The 15,014-nt window shown below is 41.8% G+C and overlaps 1 pseudogene; it reads right to left on the minus strand.

The window, feature by feature from the left end:
- Positions 1-9,294: 9,294 nt before the first annotated feature.
- Positions 9,295-9,652, minus strand: LOC147433594 (large ribosomal subunit protein eL34 pseudogene; annotated as a pseudogene).
- Between the last annotated feature and the right edge of the window lie 5,362 nt (positions 9,653-15,014).

Here is a 15,014-nt window from a genome sequence, read left to right on the forward strand (position 1 = left end):
CCTCAAATGGCTTTGAGAGATCAAGTAGTGTGAGCACACATTAAGAGATAAGCTTCTCAAAAGCTTCTTGCACTTTTGCAGTCCATGAATACTTAACGTTCTTTTTTTTGTTAAGTCATGTAATGGGCCTTCTATTACCGAGAATTTTTTCTATGAAGCATCTATAGTATGCACACATACTTATGAAGCTTTGTACCTCATGTAGATTCCTTGGATTAGGCCATCCTTTTATTATCTCTAACTTTGCTAGATCCATACAAGTGCCAACTTTAGAGATAATGTGACCTAAATATTGAATCTCTTGTAGGAAAAATTCACTTTTCTTTTGATTAATGAAAAGCTTATTCTCTCTCACAACTTGAAAGATTACTTGGAGGTGTCCCTTGTACTCCTCAAGAGAATTTGAATGGCCTGAAGATTTTTGTCCATCATGAGTTTGAATGCGTCTAGAGAATTTGTCAGGCCAAAACTTGTAAATTATCAAATAGATCTTCTACCCACAACATGGGAAATCTATTTTTGATAGTGATCTTATTTAGTGCTCTATAGTCGACACACATGTGATATGTGTCATCTTTCTTTTGCACTAAAAGCAATGGTGAACAAAATAGAGAGAAGATAGACCTCACCATTTATTTTTCCACCAATTCATGCACTTGCCTCATGATCTCCTCTTGTTGAGCTTGTGAAACTCGATAAGGAGGCTTGTTAGGCGGTGAGCTTCTTGGTAGGAGCTCAATTGCATGGTCATCATCCCTCATTTTATAGGTAGCTCACTAGGGATGTCATCAATGAAAACATCTTGGAATCCATTTAGGAAATTAAACAACTCTAATTTCTCTTGATTCCCTTTATTACAGGGATATGGTGTTCCCCAACTCATTAGCATCTATATCATGCTCTCTTCCCTGTAGGTGAAGTAGATTCTCCTTTTAGGGAGCTTCATGTTGGAAGCCATGCGGTTAAACCATGGTGCCCCAATGACAACATTCTCATGTTTGAGAGGGGAGATGAAGAAATCCTTTTTGCCATTCGATGAGCACTTTGTCCTTTGTATCGCTTGCAAGGAATTGCTTTATGATGGAAACTCGTAGAGTTCTCCATGTCTTTGGGGCTTCACCGTTGCCATGAAGGCTAGCCCACCATTGACGAGCCGATTTTTGGAAGTGCATAGCTACAAGGTGTAGCTTGGAGGACTCCATGAAGCCCTCATCTCCAAAGGCCGCATCAAATTGTTGGATGAAGGCCAATACTTTGTCAGTAGCACCAAAGGTGAGAAAAGTGATACTCTTTCCTCCTTCTTTGAACTTGTTGAGCTTTCGTGACCTTAGCCATGCAGGATAAGATTTGCGATGGCATGCGGTTAAACCATGGTGCCCCAATGACAACATTCTCATGTTGGAGAGGGGAGATGAAGAAATCCTTTTTGTCCACATTGCTTTGGACACGAAGCCTTAGTTTTCCAATTAAGGAAGTAACTGAGATGTCTTGTCCCTTGATAGCTCCATTGCTTTCAATGCATCTCCCATCTCGTGGGCTTGTATGCCTAGCTTAGTGGTCAACTCCGTGGATATAAAGGCATCATGCTCTTCCATCTTTCCCCAAGCATAGGAAAGGAGAAATCTTTGGCAATGAGCATCCTCTTTTGGAGCTTCAAACATAGAGGCTCTAGGAGCCTCATTACAGGAAATTCTCTTGGGGCAAGGAAGATAACCATGGCCTTGATCCCCACACTTAAAACATTTGTGGTCCTTACAAAAAGATTCTAGCTCTCTAGGAGAGAGTTTATATTTACCTTTGAAAACTCCCTTCTCCTTGGACCGATTGTTGTTGTTGCTGGAATAGCCTTGGTAAGAATTTTGGGCATTGGTTTTTCCTCTTGGAATCACTTTTGTCTTTATTTTCCATGGGCTTGACATTCCGTCTAGCCCCTTGTTGGAAATTGATGCGCGAAGCAACCATGGTGTGGTGGATTACTTCGGTGATAGAACCAAATTGTTGAGAGTTAACATACTCGGACATCTCTTTGGATAATCCCGCACAGAATTGTTTCTTTTGCACGACAAAGTCTATCTTTTGAAAGACAGTAGCCTTGAGATGTAAATCCCAAAACTTGTCCATATATTTGTGGATAGACTCATGAGAGAGAAGACTCAAACTCTGCCATTCGATGAGCACTTTGTCCTTTGCATCGCTTGCAAGGAATTGCTTTATGATGGAAACTCGTAGAGTTCTCCATGTCTTTGGGGCTTCACCGTTGCCATGAAGGCTAGCCCACCATTGACGAGCCGATTTTTGGAAGTGCATAGCTACAAGGTGTAGCTTGGAGGACTCCATGAAGCCCTCATCTCCAAAGGCCGCATCAAATTGTTGGATGAAGGCCAATACTTTGTCAGTAGCACCAAAGGTGAGAAAAGTGATACTCTTTCCTCCTTCTTTGAACTTGTTGAGCTTTCGTGACCTTAGCCATGCAGGATAAGATTTGCGATGTCCTCCCCTCTTGTATTCTCTAGGAGGATAACTATTGCTTTCTCGAAAGAGGAGGAAGGTGAAGAAGAAGGAGAAGAGGGTGACCTCTTTCTTGCCCTTTTCTTCCTTTGTTTCCTCTCTTCCCTTTTGGAGTGATGGAGAGAAGGACTATGGGTTAACCGTTTCCTCTTGAGAGGAGTTGGCGATCATTTAGTCCGCCTTCTTCGTGGAGCCACATCTTCGGAGGAATTTAGGGATTCATTACTTTCTTGATCTTTGGATTCCTCCTCTCGTATGCGAGAGAGTCTTCTTTTGGGGGTCTCATCAAGAGGCCTCCTAAGCTCTCTCTCCTCTTGGAGAGGAAAGGAAATCCCATAAGCACGAAGTTGTTGAGTAACTTCGGCTTGCAAAGCGGGGTTGCCCATAGCTTGTTGCAACCTAGTGACAAGATAATTAACAAACATGGGGGCATCATCATTAGCACCTTCATGTGCAAAATCAAAGTTGTCAATGTTCATTCTACTCTCTTGGCTATTGTCAGCCATGTTAATTAAACTTATGTGTTTACTTAGTGTATGCTTTGGCAATTCAAAACCTTAGTTGCTACTCCTCTTAGCCTTTGAAAATAGGCACTTAAGTATCTACACCCACGGCTCGAATTTGTTAATTATAGAGAGTAGAGTGAGTCTAACATAGCGAAGTTGCCGAGCGATAGCCCCTTTTGGACTTCTTATGGCTCAATACTGGTAAAGCCGTAAGCAACTCTAAAGAATCCATTATTAAGACCAAAGCTCCTGAGGTGTGCACCATATCCCACATACTAGGCTCAACAAAATCGATAATAGATCCCAGTCCCACTTACCCTAATGTAATTAACAAAATCAACCATTAATAGGCTACTTAAGGACCTCTCTTCTTAAGTAAGAAAAGAGAAACCAAATGCTCTGATACCAATGTAATGGGAATGGCCTATGAACTTTGAGAGTAGCAGAATTAGGAAATTAGGTAAGCACTTTTGTGAGATTACTTTGTGAGCATAGCGTGTGAACTTAATTGATGGTGGCAACATAAACATGGTACTTAGTTAACTTGGCATGAACAATACTTTTGCAAGAGAGAGAGTTTAGAGAACGTGACAACAATTGAGGTCCGGATTCATACGGAGCTGGTCCCCTGTCCAATAGGCATTTGTATTATAGTTTTTCCCATCAAGAGAGACTTGGTACAATACAATCTTTGTGTTCCTTGTGACCTAGGTGATACAATGAAGATGGAAAGCTTCATGCATCACAAGCATAATATAAACTTTGTAGAAAGCATTAACTATCCCAAGCCTCAGTTCCAAGACCTCAAACACCTTGGAAGGTGGAGAGAGCTAGCGGGGAATGAGGATCGGGAAGAGGAGGAAGAAACATTCCATAAGAGAAAGAAATAGTTCCTCACTTATCATCACTCTTCTTGTAAGCATACATAATATCATAGTAATGAAGATGGAGAAGATGGAAAGCTTAAGCATTGAAGCATGGCTCTTAGTTGGATTTGCATTCCATAGCCAAGAGTGTTGGTGTAGGCTCTCACTTCTCACAAGGTTGGAGAAGGAGGTGGAGTTCCTCAACTTTCACCAAGTGAGAATGATCCACAAAATGAGTGTGTGTGTGGTGTATACCCCCCCAGCACCCCCCTTGCTTGCTTGGGGCGAGTTCTAGCCTTTCCACATGCTTCAATCTCATTGGACCTCTCTCCCCCTAGCTAATCACATGCAGCATGCATTCAAGTACATGGGTAGTCTTTGGACAAGTGTCCTCCTTACCCCTTAGAGAGAGAGAGAGAGATCTTGAAATATCTAGATATTTGTTGGATGGAACTAAAAGCTCATTGGACCCCTCTTTAGCCCAACCAATAGCATTCAAGCACACCATGTGGCTAAGCATAAGGAGGGTCTGACATGTGTCCCATTTGCCCTTTGAGAAAGGGGTGCCCTTTGGGTGAGTGGGAGGTTAAGTCAAAGATTCCCCTAGCTTTGGGACTTCCCGCCTTCTTTGTAGGGTCTCTTTTTGACTCAAGCACTTTACCCCCCATGCATGGGAAGCTTCTCAAGCACCTTCCTCGTTAAGTTTGTAGGGTCTCTTTTTGACTCAAGCACCTTACCCCCCATGCATGGGAAGCTTCTCAAGCACCTTCCTCATTAAGTCTGACAAGCACCTCAAGCACCTTAGTCATCAAGCACCTCAAGCTTAGGTCGGGTTCCCACCTCAAGCTCAGCCCTAGAAGGTCAAAGTACTTTTAACACTAGCCATTGGAGGTCTTTAATGAAGCTAACCCTAAGTTCTTTTAAGCTCCATTAGATGCACATTGCTCTTTGATAGACTACCTCCTTTTGGACCCCTGTGGAGATGTAACCATCTCTCCTCTTGGTCCTCTGCTGAAGTAAGTCTAGAAGCACTTGTTGCACATTGCACTTTGATAGACCATCTCCTTTTGGACCCCTATTGAGATGCAACCATCTCTCCTTTTGGTCCCGTGTTGAGATAGGTCTAGAAGCACATGTCTCTATTCTAACTCTTGTTCCCGTTTATTCTCCCACATTAAATGATCAATATAATATGAGAAAATCATTTGGTAAAGTTAGATATTATATTCTATGACAAAGGATCTTAAAGTAGAACCGCTTGGGACTTTGTTTCACAACAACAACATTTTGCAAAGCTAGTTTTTCTTGGTCGTTGTTTAGCATAGGCAGCCCGAGAGAGAGAATTTTTGAAATCCTTGTCAAAATAGATGCTTTGTTGCCCCAAGCACCTCTAGCAGTGGCATTTTGATATGTTGTGCAAACAAGATCGCTGGCTACCTACACTATAATAGTGTTTGGAAACGCACTTCTGCACCACCATGGCCAAGTTGCATTGCCTGTTGATACCTTGCTATTATTGATAGCATTTTGAGATGACGTCTTACTACTGCCTAGGAGCTTTGCCTTTCCTTTGATGACTTCCACCACGCTTGGAATTGCCACAACGTTTTGATATGCCGCTCACTAGGATGACGACAAAAGACAAGCTGCAGGTGCTGCCTATCAAAATGCCATGCCCATGCTTTGGAGTCCCTACCCACGTGGTTTTTGATAGCACTTTGAAAGGCTTCTGCTAGGGAGGATGGTAGTGACAAGGATCCGTGGCATGCTTGGATGTGTAGGGAAGGAGGCAAAAGAGAGAGAGAGAGAGAGAGAGAGAGAGAGAGAGAGAGAGAGAGAGAGACGTGGGTGTTGGCATTTTTGACAACTGACTGTGATGGTGATGGTAATAGGTGGTAGTGACGACACGGGGATTCACAGCATATGCAGTGGCATAGGGACAAAGCCTGACAGTGGTTGATGGTTACTGCTAGTTGTGGCCAACGACTGCCACTGGCTCTGGCTAGTGGCGGTTCGGACAACCCATATGGCTAGCGACAATGCTAGTTTTGGCTAGTGGCAATGCTGGTTGTGGCTCATGGCAATGCTGGCTGTGGATATAGTGGCGGTTTTGACCAACCCATATGGGGAAAGGAGCGATGACAATTGACAACAAAGAGGGGGTTGAAGCAAGCAAGGCACCAAATGGTAGAGAAATGAGTGTATGGGCGAGCAAAGAGAGAGAGAAAGAAGACAAGGCCAGCTCAGAAGGGAAGTATGAAGTGTGTGTGGTATGTGTATACATGAAGAGAGAGTGGGAGAGCTTGCTCCTCCCTAGTGATGGCCAACCTACTGCGTTACCTCTGTGCATTGCCGAGCCTAATCCTCTCTTTTTCCACTCATTAGAGCTTAATGATAAGCTAAGATGGCCACCAAGACCTTATAATTGTGTGTGGCCCACATTGATTCGGCCACCCGAGCACTACGGCTGGGCATTCTCCCCTTGAACCCCATACTCACGGCTCTACTGCTGGAGGACTAGAGTCACACATATTTTACTTTGATTTTAGATTGTTGGTGCTATGGCTGCACCATAGGAGTATCCATTTGAATAAAAGTGTAAGGGTTACACAAGTTGAGATTGGAGGAGCTATGGGATGTTGGACCCTTACACATAATATTAAGCTCTTATTTTCCTATGGATTGAAATTCCATGGATCATCAATTTGACACTCAAGCTTGGGCCTCAAAGGGGCTAGATTCTAACAAAGTTGGATGCCTTAATTATAACTATGATAGTACTAGGTATGGTGTCAACCCAAATATTAACAACTTTTCAGCATCACTTTTGTGGCATAGCTTGAGGGATCTCATGTACTAATTCTAGTGGTTGTGCCAATGTTTGAGTATAACCCCTAGAACTCTTTGGTCCATGGATCAATAGTTTGACTAGCATGAAAAATTATAGATCCACATGGTAGAGAGCTGATTGTGACAATATCATTCATTTTGTTTCAAAAAAAAACTCATCCCTTGGGTTGGCCCAAGTTTTTATGCATACCCAATTCCTAGTGAATTTGATTGGAATACCCAAACCACAAGAGCAATACGACTCTATAGCTCTTCAAACTATGCATGCAATATAAACATGCATATTAATACGTAAGGAAATAGAATTTTAAAACAAAACTGGTCAACAAGAGGATGACTGAAATTTAACATGTAGAAAAGCTCATGGACATTCAAGGTTAGGTGATTGCTATTGGTATCTCTATATCAACTAATTATCTTGTTATCAACTTTGTAGATGTCACTTAGGTGGAGTAAAAAGGAATTCACTAGTTTCACTAATTGCATGAATTGCAAAGAGCATTACATGCTTAAAAAATTCACATGCATTAAATTTTGAATATTTGATGCTTAATTTTCATCACAAATCTATCATGAGCATTGAGCTACTAATTGATAGTCCACTTGCTATATTGGCAAACACACATACACACGCAGAGGAGATGAAGGATAAGAAAGTATCAACTCTCCTCCAAATCCACCTTCTCTTGGATGTCCCCTCCTCGTTGTTTCTTGTAGATAGAAATTGTGGGTCATGCCTCCATAGGACTCTTCCACCCATGGCTCGCCCCACATCAAAAGTGTGAAGAATCTAAATGCTACTAGTTTCTAGCAGAGATAAGATGGGTGGCAATACCTTGCATTATTTTATCCCAAGCGGGGATTATTGCCACTAGATTTACATGCTTTTTTAGACTTGAGTGGTTGCTCCCTGTAGTCATCATCAATGGACTACGAGAGGGATATGAAGGTCTAGTGCAAGGGTTCATCATTTGAGGGAGAATTCACCACTTGATGAGATGGAGCAAATTCTTAAAGATTAAATTCAAGCAGTCGTGCAAAAAATTAATGATGGATGAATAACTACAAACAATTTGTGCCCTCTTTTCAACAAGAGAAAGATGAAGTTTCAACACACAAAGGAGAAGAGGAAGACCTAATTTTATCCACCTATCACATAGCTCTATCCAATATCATTTCTAGTCAATGCATGGACATTTCTTAGAAAGATTGTGGGAAAAGGCAAGCTAGTTTGAAGGAAAAATTGGCTGACTATATTGATGGAGAAGAAAAACTTCAAAGCCTCCAAGATGACGATTCATTACTCTCTTTGAAAGAGATCACACATGCTAAATATTTCTATTTTGGATACCACACGCAATCATACAATAGAGAGTTCTTTTAATGCTATTGCAAGGAAAATAGATATACCTATTTGATTGGGTCCAAGGCTAAAGAAGAAGCTTAGGGATGCACCCTTGGTAAGATCTCCTCTAGCAGATTATGATGGTAACTCCATAGCAACAACACTTTTTTGACATGAAGAGAAGTGGATTGGATCAAGGATGCAAAGATAACTATAAGGTTGGAGTAATTGAAGCTATTGGCTAAGGTGGACATCAAAATAGACATAAAAATTCATGTTCAATTGTAAAACTTAATTATATTTTTTGCAAAGCATGATTGTATAAATATACCCCAACTCAATAAGAGTACTAGCTTGTAGTGGATTCAGAGATGATTACCCTATGTGAGTAGATTGTAAGCAACTAAGCTATTATATGCCTTATTCACCAAAGCTCTTTGAAAATTTTAGAATCCCTAGGGATAAAAGTGAGTTTTAACACATTCTTCAAGGTAGTCGTTTAAGCTGAGCAACACTTCATACTAAGAAGCTTTTGCCAAGGATCCAATTCAAGATCTCTCTGTCCAAGGTGTCCATTTGTAAAACCAAGTACACAATAATAATCTTTTCCCTTTTCATTACATGATTTGTTAGTTGATACACAATGGTAATCTCTTACTTATGCTCTTCAATATAGTTGTTTTCATTACATGATTTGTGTTGGCTAGAGATGAGCTATCTGTTGGTCAAATATACTATTTAAGCAGTTTAAATCATGTTTTTGTTTGAAGAAGGATTAGAGAGGTATTCCTAAGCTAATGCAAGCTTGCAATGCTAGTTTTGACAACCTATGAAATGAGGGGTTGCAATTTTTTAGCACTCAAAATAACTTTTTTTTCCAGGTCAAGCATGGTGCACTAGGGGATTGGAATGGAGCAAGCTTTTTGAGTGAGCTTTTCTTCTCTTTCTTCTTAGATGATGTATTTTACCAATATGCTCGAGGTGATTGGAGTGAGCTTTTGGGAGAGATTTTTATATTGTTATCTCTCTCTCTCTCTCTCTCTATATATAATATATATATATATATATATATATATATACATATACACCCTTCTCTCTCTCTCTCTCTCTCTCTCTCTCTCTCTCTCTCTCTCTCTCTCTCTCTCTCTCTCTCTCTCTCTCTCCTCTCTCTCTTCTTTTTTTTTTAATGGTAAAGGAAGTAGCAATCTTGGCCATATTACTAAAACTTTGATGTCTGCTTCTCCTTCGACTTTGGAAACTTCAGCACTTTCTTCATGATCTTATACTCCTCCACAAGAAAAGCTTTGATAATTCTCTCTCCAACTACCCCTCCTGACAAAGCGCCATCATACACACAATTTACAATATTTTTCCTCTTGCTAAGATGCATACTATTCAACAAGGCGCGGATGAGGAATCCCTTGTATGCACTTTTCTCTGATGGCACACTTTGACCCACTCGCTCTCTTCTTGGCATATTAAAAGACAAGCTTCCCACCTAACGTTTTTACAATGCGTATCTGATTGGTCTTGGTTACATAGCTATGGCGGTGACGATACGTGAGCCTTTGCATCATCACGCCTACCTTGTGCTAGATGAGAAACCCTATTGATCAAATGTGAGCACTAGTTGGAGAATCGTCTCTCTCTCAATCTCTTTAGAGAGAGAGAGAGAGAGAGAGAGAGAGAGAGAGAGAGAGAGAGAGAAGATAGAGAGAGAGAGAGAGAGAGAGAGAGAGAGAGAGAGAGAAAGAGAGGGGGGACAAAGAGAGACTCTCGCGTATATATATATATATAGAGAGAGAGAGAGAGGTAGAGGTAGACAAAAAGGGAGTGAGAGAGATGAGATATATATATATATATATATATATATATATATATATATATATATATAGAGAGAGAGAGAGAGAGAGAGAGAGAGAGAGAGAGAAAGGAAGAGAAAAAGCCCGCTCAAAAAGATCTGCTCGGAGCGAGCTTTTTGAAGGAAGCTTCTAGAGTGAGATTTTTTACTAGATTTGGCTATGTAGAGCAATATCCAAAAAAAATTCCCTTTGAAGCTAGCTCCTTATTCTTTATAATTCTTATTCTTTATAATTATAAAGAATAAGGAGATAAATGTGGGCGGTTGGATACTGACCGGCGGACACGGGCAAAGCACAGCGAGACACATCACCTTTACCTAACATTGCCCTCCATCGTGGTCATGTGAAGCCACAACAACATTGTAATTGCTAAGTGAAGGTGATACACAACATGGTAGTTGATAAAGCCAAGGAGAGAGAGAGAAGAGAGAGAGGGGGAGAGTACACGAATGGCGTTGCTTGCTGCTATCGGGGATTCATGAAAGAGGGTCGACACTGCTTCCACATTGCTCGAAAAGAGTAATAACTTTATGCAGCAAAAGCTGTTAAACGATTAGGTTTGTTTAAGGATGTTCCCTTTGACAGTTGTGCAAATATGCCCAAATCAATCAAGGTGAAAATGTTATGGATAAGGGAATTTAAGATTTGTACCTTGTGTACCTTGTAGACTAAGGTTGTGTAGTAGGCATTGATCTAGCACCGTTAGATGGTAGAACTAGATCCTAGGGCTCACAACGAATGCAGCTAATAGGTGGCAAAAGCTAAGGCTAGGTGAAGATATTATGTACACTTATTACCCAAGTTCTCATTATGAGCTATGGCCATTTATGTCGGCCAATGTGTATTTATTTTTGAGCATTGAATAATCTATAAATAAATAAGTGTAAGAGAAAAATGCTCACTCTTGCACGGTGGGACATTGTACCCAAGTGTCTGTGTTAGTCTTTTCTCCTCTCCTCTCTTCTCTCTCGTCGTTTCGGTGTAGCACTCCGCTCTAAGAGGTGCACCTGCACGTGCTCGCTTACTCTCTCGCTCTGTCTCTTTCTTATCGCGTATAGCATGGATTATGCGTTGTGCGATTCGTCAGGTATGCAAATTCGTTGTTTTATGGCTTGTAGCACATTGTTTTCGATATTTTGCAGTCCCGCTACGCTGCCATTTGTAGCATTGGTATCAGAGCCAAGAGCTACATCCTTGGTAGGGATTAATGAAAAAGATCCGAAAATTGGTATCCAAACAAAGATCTATGCTATCAGGCACCAAAGATGAGTGCATTTATCCAATTTTTTTCTATTTTATTTAATTTTTGCATCCTTGATATTATTTGTTACTCGCAAATCTTTGAACAACTTATCGCTAATCCTTCTTTACTTGGTAATCGGGGAAAGATAACTAATTAGGATAGTAAAGATCATCATTTTATACCATGAGCAAATTATGTAGTATCAATATATATACATACATAAGCATGATCAACACAGACAAAGCTCGTAATGATAGGATGCGTGTGTTTTATATATGATTAAGAAGAATACGAAGTTTCATGTCATAGGGTGAATCAAAGATGTACAAGAGGAGCTCAAGCACAAAACCTAAATCGAAATAGGTGTAAACAAACAACACACCTATATGTATATATTTCTCATTTCTTCCCTCAACGTAGGAGATGAATCCAAGAAACCTTGAGATGGAGTTGATCAAGAGAGAATCCATAGCTCAATCTTGAGGGACCCCGCCTCAATGTTCTATAACACATCATGGGAAAGATCCCTAAGTAAAATGGTTATAATAAAAGTTATAAGCTTCTTGTTTTCAAAGAGCCACCACATCTGCACAGTGCAAGGTTGACGGGCGTCTACAGTAGCTGCAAGTGATCAATTGCAAGTTCGATAGCATCCAACAACAGGTTGTAAATGACCAAGTGCAATATAAGCGACAGAAGTAGGCCACAAACGGCAATGACCACGTGCAGTAACGTCAGCACCAGCGACAACGGCAACGCAGCGTCACCAATGGCGCACTATGACGATACTCAAACATCCACCACACATCTTAGAAACCCATGGCAAAAGTCATCGATCAGCTCTCTCTCTCTCTCTCTCTCTCTCTCTCTCTCTGTGGATACAGCCAACACAAGAGCTGGGCACGAAGATGGCTTTCTACAGAGAGCATCTTCTCCAGCTTACGGAGAACGGTTTTGTGACGAGTCCTAGATACATGGACACCCACTGGTCTCATGGGATATGATGTGCTATTGGCCAGATCGAGGCTAGGAGATACAGCGGAGTACCAACAGAGGCTAGGACATGCCCCCTGTGTCACGTGGAGCCTGAGATAAAGTTGCACTACACATGCCACTGCCCCATCTACTACGAGATATGAGGCCGCTTCCACTGCTTGTTCAGAAAGGACTTTGGATCACTCTCCAAACTCACCAAGTACGAGGATTAAAGATGCCAGGGTTTGTTTCTGCTCGAGCTGCGCAAACACAGAGAGAGCCCGATGAGAGGAGAGGCTAGCCAGTCTCAAATACACATCACATACTTCTTTAGAGCAGACATTGGACACCAGGAGGAGCTACCACCACAATAGAGCTTGTCGCCTCACACCAGAGGCACACTGATCGACCGAGCGACTAAGTTGGGGAGATCTAGAGGCCCACGACTGCGGAGGACTACATAGCATCGACGAAGGCTACATCAAAGGATTCGGATCACTTTGGCCCGACATGCATGACGCCCGATCAAACTGCTGACCATGGACGAGATTGATGAGATCTGCAAGCGATTGATGCTGGATCTCTTGTGATTTAGCTATCCGAATTAGCTGCTTAATTCACACCTACCAGTTTACGATTCAATATTTTTTTATTTTGTCATTTTGCTACTTTGACTTTGTATCAGATCCACCACATTGTAACGTTCTAGTCTCGTAGGTCACTTTGGCCTTTTTAAGACGTTAATATAACACTTCATTTCATTTCATTTTTCTCTCGTCTTCACCCCCCCCCCCCCCCCCCCAACACACACACACACACACCTCTCACCAGGTGACAACCATGAATTTCTTCCCTCGCATCCATCCACAACACACAAATTACTTGTGCATGGCGGCCATACCCACAATTTCTGCCTGATCTCGCCCTCAACTCTCACATTCCTACGATGGCCAACCTTCGCAATCCTTCTCTTTCAACCTCTCCCAGTTAAACTCTATCTCTCTCCCTCCCTTCCAATATTCTGTCTCTCTCTCTCTCTCTCTCTCTCTCTCTCTCTCTCTCTCTCTCTCTCTCTCTCTCTCTCTCTCTCTCTCTCTCTCTCTCTCTCTCTCTCTCTCTCTCTCTCTCTCTCTCTCTCTCTCTCTCTCTCTCTCTCTCTCTCTCTCTCTCTCTCTCGCAATTACGAACGACAACACACCTAGACTGTGCCGCTCTCGATTTCCAGTTCTCAACCACCTTCTAGCTTTGCATGGCAGCTATCATAGCTCTCAAGTTGCGTAGCCACGATCTAGCCCCTACCAACATTCCCCTATGCATGGAACACACAAAAGCGTCGTTACTTTCGGATGACACTCACATACTTGGAGTTGCCAAACTTTCTTTATTTTTGCCTTTTTTTAGTTTGATGGCCCACTGTTCTCAAAAATCCTTACAATTGAGGCTCTCTCGGTGTGTGTAAGGGCGTGCATGCTTGTAGAAAGGGAGTAAGAAACACGACAACTCGACAGGAGGGAGCACAAGAATAGAAGACGAGGAAGAAGGACAGCTCATGCACACATCAAAAGAGAGGAGCTCAAAGTTGCAATCATGCCAAATTTTTGAGAAACTACCTCTCCTCTCCTCTCTCTCTCTCTCTCTCTCTCTCTCTCTCTCTCTCTCTCTCTCTCTCTCTCTCTCTCTCTCTCTCTCTCTCTCCCCCCCCCCCCCCCCCCCCCCCCACACACACACACATACACAAATAGGCGCCACAGCAACCTCCACATCTCCCGACCTACCATCGTTCATACCTCTTCATCGTCTAAGCTCGCACTACGCTTCAACATCTTCCGATTGCTCTCCTGACATTGGCAAGTTCTACCGGCACCATCAGGCATTAGTAGCACCTATCCGTCGATTCAGTTTGCAAATTGTCTCTTCCACGGCTTCTCATTCTTACACCCTCTCCCCGTTGCTTTGTACATGACGCCCTAAGTACTTTCTCCAGTTCCACCACGACACCTATGGCTTCGTCTTGGCCCAACGAAGCAACCATCATCCCTGTCACCCTCGGGCCTCTAGTCCTTGCAAGATGAGCTCATATAACTTCGTCAAGAATACGAACGCCTGGAAAACCATTTTTGAAAGCTTTGCCTTCGAATGTTGGACGTGCAAACCTCTATCCACAACCTAAACTCCATTCTAATTAGCCTTACCTAACACCTCCTTGAGTGCCCACCCTCCACTGATACCAAGACACCTCGTCTCAACCTCCCCTAGCTCTACTTTTCCCGATCCTACGCCATAGACAATTTTTTATTTATAGTAATAAGCCTATACACGCTCCCTTCCACCCTCTTTTGGGTAGATCTCTAATGTAGCACATTTTGTAAAAAATGTATTTATTATAATGCAACATCTCTATCGTCTCTCTTATGTTGTGATTGTCTCTCGTGGCACAAGCAATATGTCATGGTTTTCATGATCCTTTTTCAATACATACGCAATACAATATTCCCGAATCCTTTGCTCTTTCTAGCAATCTTGTCAAGCATTATATTTTAAGTTTGTTATTACTTTTAATTAGCACAAGCTAGTACCACAATTTACCTGCTCATATCTACAAATACTCCTAATGTAAACTTGGACTGTAACCACTTTTTGCAACTCATGTGATGATAATACTACATGGTCCTTTCATGATTTATTTCATTAGTTGAGGTTATAAAAAGTCACGAACTCATTTGTAGGGATTAAAATTTGATGTACTTGCAAATTTATGGACATTTTCCTACTAAATTAGTCATTGTCAATTTTTTTCTAGTTCTTAATTATAGTAAATTTGGTTATGACTATCTGTCTGGCCAACACTCACCCACATGA

Source organism: Adiantum capillus-veneris, chromosome 19 (assembly GCF_014529385.1).
Source record: "Adiantum capillus-veneris isolate H3 chromosome 19, ASM1452938v2, whole genome shotgun sequence".
NCBI lineage: Eukaryota > Viridiplantae > Streptophyta > Polypodiopsida > Polypodiales > Pteridaceae > Adiantum > Adiantum capillus-veneris.